Genomic DNA, 3,483 nt, shown 5'->3' on the forward strand with positions numbered 1-3,483 from the left:
GCTCTGTCTGCCCTCGGTCCTGGCCCCGGGCCGTAGTAAGCCATGGTTTTGCACCAAAGAACTCTGGAGAATTTTTTCTTGACCTCCCAACCCCCACTCCAAAACCACATCAGCTCCCTGGTGAGGCAGAAGCTGCTCCCCACTGAGCAGTCGCTGGAATAAAACTTTATTAGCAGCAGATGCAGAGCTCAGGGGGTCACAGGGAATGACTTCCAGAGCCCCGAGTCCCCGGAGGGAGGGTGGGTGGGTTCTTCTGGGTTGGGGCCGGGATGGATCTTTCCATGGGGTAGCCTCCTCATCCTGTGGGGGGCGGCCAGGAGGCGGTGTGGTGTCTGAGCCTTAGGGGAGCAGGTGTGTCCCCAGAGTTGTGTCCTGTAAACGAGGCTCCCCGTGGAGACCTCTGTGTGAGAAGGAGGTAAAGGTTATGTCCTGTCACTCCAGATGTCACTCCAGGTCCCTCTGCACCGGCAGGAATGGGGGGTTTGGCACCCCTCAAACTGGTCAGGGAGGTTGGGGCACCTGGAGATCTGGGGAGGGCAGTCCCTAATGCTCCAGGGCCGGGCCCCTGTCGTTTGATGAGTTAAGAGGAAAGCTGGAAGTGACGGCTTACGGAAACGTGGGACAAAGGTCTGTGAGTACAAGCACGTGGGCTTGGGGTCTAGCTGGTGACAGACCTGGGAGACGACTTCAAATGTGCGCCCGGCTGAGGACGATTTCGTACAGTCAGTTCCAACAGGGACCAGCTCCCATCTCAGGGACCCTCAAGTGACACAGAACCAGGCTTGGCTGTTACGGGAGAGGGGGGTGGGCAGGAAGGCCCGTGTCGGGATCCGGCCCCTGGGGTGGAGGGAGGCCCCTTGGCTCAGGTCCCCAGGGCCTTGTCCCTCAGCTCAGGGGATGCTCAGAGTGTGGGCCACCCGCGGTTCAGGGGCCTTTGGGGAGGCCGGTGGCCTGGGCAGAGTTTGGGTGGGAACAGGGCGGTGGTGGGCAGTTGGTCAAACCAGTGTCAAATGAAAGTTTCAAATTGAGTAACAAGATTCCTGTATTGAGGGATATGATTGCAGAGAGGGTGGGTGAGTGCCTTTACCTTAGGGGCAGGGGTGGGGCGCTGTTGCCTTAGGGGCAGGGGCTGTGCAGGAGGGCGGAGGGCACTGTGACCTTAAGACCTGAGTTTCTCAGAGTCAGAGAAAGGGAGCCTAGGAGGAAGGTCAGACTGAGGGCCCGCTCCTCGGGGTCAAGTGCCCTTGGAAGGGTCATGAACGCAGAGCGTCTAGGGGTCACATCCTAAACTGGGAGGGTTTCTTCCCTGGTGAGAATGGGGCCTGGACAAGGGGGCGCAGGGCGTGTGGAGCTCCATGGTTCAGTCCCCTTGGGGTTTCAGGGTCCCCACATTCCTTCTCAGAGGACTGGTGTCGGCAGGGAGAGCTGGGCCCCCCCGTGGGACCAGGGGTGACCCTCTGCCGTGGGGTGTTGAGGGCGGTGTGGGCGGGCTGCGAGGTCTGACCTCCCGGCTCCGCTCTGCTCCGCGGCCCGATGTTCCTGGAGAGGCTCTTGCTGCCCCGGGAGTCCAGCCTCGGTAACAGCACTTTTGTCATTTGGCCGTACCTCTTAATGCTGGTACCTTTCTGTGTCCTCATCCCCAAGCAGCGTGTCACCTGCCTGGGTCTCTATGGCAGGTGCAGTAGGGGAATGCCAGCCATGTCACCGGTGATGTCGTGGCTGCCGTGGGGCTGCCCGGGGCTCGTCTGTATCGCTCGGGCGGTGCCTGTGGGTCCGGTTGCCCCGGGAACCCCTCCATCCCGGGATGGTGGGGCGTGGGGTCCCCAGTGCAAGTTTTCCTTTTGTTAGCTCTGCGGCTGCCAGCTGTGAGGTCCTGTGTCCAGGGTCAATGGCGCGGAAGACCTTCCCCGCTGGGGGACAGTGCGTATTTCAGGTCATAAGTTACATGGTGTCAGGAAATGGGGTGCAGAGTGTGAACTACAAGACGGAGCTTCTGGCTCGTATCGCCTGCCTGGTAAACGGGGTTCCCAGATAATTGTGAAGTTTGAGAGGCGGTCCCCTGATAGGGACACCACAGTGTCACAGCACTGCAGCCTCATGACAGGCATTGGGCTTCTGTCCAGTGAGATATGTCATCAGCCATGACTAAAGCGTATTTATGTCCACGAGGGAGGGAGCTGTGCGAAATCCGTTTGTGCAAACAGACTTCGTGGTTTGTGTGTGGAGGCGGGGCCAGGGCAGTTGTCCCTTTTCTGTCATCTCCTTAGTACTGATCGCTCCAAGCTTGTCATAGGCCATTGCTCTGATACACGCCCCGGGAGCAGGGGATAGAGTAGCATCTCTGGTAGGGACGGACGGCTGTTTGTCCCAACCAGAGTTCTCCCTTTTTATTGAAGTCACAGTTGTTAGGTTTCCAATAAGGCTTTTCCATTTCTGGGGACCATTTTTGGACACCTGGTCAGTTTCTCTGTATTATTCTTGGGAGCACATCACTTTGAACTATGACGGAAGATTGCCTCCTGGGGTTCCTGCAGCTGCATTTCCTTCTCTGCCTTGAAGAACTGTCATCCACGTGGCTTCTTTTGGCCCCCAGGCAGTCACGTCTGGAGTCGGGTGCCCCGGCCCGAGGGATCGAGGGATCATTCAACTGGGACCTAGAGTAGGGAACGGATGAATGGATGGGACAAGAGACACAAAGAATGAGAGCAAGACAGGAGGTCTGATCAAACTCTAACATTTATTCAAGGAGCCTGATTATATACACAGCCAGGGGGAAGAAAAATGCAAGGAAGGGAGAAAGAACGTAGTGGGAGGCACCTGGTACCAGGGACCTGTCAGACATTAACAGACGGTAATCTCGGTTCCCGGACCCATCGGTGATTTATGACTCTCCAGGGACTAACAGCTATTTACTGCTGTTTATTTTGCTGTAACCCTCCACCAAGTTTCCCTTAAGTTTTCCACCAGAGTTTTAATTCTTTCCTTGGCTCCCGGCAGTCAGGACCCTTCATAATGCCAGGGAGGTCAGTTCGAGAAGGGCATCTAGTAAATTTGGGACAGAGAAGCCATTTTTAAGTCACCCCCACGTGTGTAGGGACATGTCCTTGTGTCCATTAGAGTCCAAGGTCAGGAGCTCCCGTACAGGCATGGCGATGACTGTCCTCTGGAACATTCGTGGTTTGACCCTCGCGAAGGTACAAGGCTGGCGGCAGGGCGGCTCACTCACCGCGTGGGGCCCAAGTAGCCAAAGCCAAGTGCTGCTCCGTGACCTCAGGGGAGTTGCAGTCACATCCCCAGCGCGATATTTACCATTTGCAGTTTGTTAATAAGCCGTCAGGAATCCACGGAGTGTGTGCGTCCGCGAGAGGCGCTTCCTGTCCGTCTGCAGGGGAGGCGGAAGGTGCTGCGTCCGCGCTAAGCGGTCGTGAGTTTCACGTGGGTCCACACGTCCTGCTCGTTCCCGGATCAGACGCCCTACATGTC

The 3,483-nt window shown here is 57.3% G+C and overlaps 1 protein-coding gene across 1 annotated transcript in view; it reads left to right on the forward strand.

Annotated features, from left to right (window-relative positions):
* The window catches only part of LOC115274639 (zinc finger protein 669-like), a 160,743-nt gene that overhangs the window by 437 nt on the left and 156,823 nt on the right, over nucleotides 1–3,483 (forward strand). The gene's annotated exons all lie outside the window — the stretch shown is intronic.

The sequence above is a fragment of the Suricata suricatta genome, chromosome 12 (genome assembly GCF_006229205.1).
Source record: "Suricata suricatta isolate VVHF042 chromosome 12, meerkat_22Aug2017_6uvM2_HiC, whole genome shotgun sequence".
Lineage (NCBI taxonomy): Eukaryota > Metazoa > Chordata > Mammalia > Carnivora > Herpestidae > Suricata > Suricata suricatta.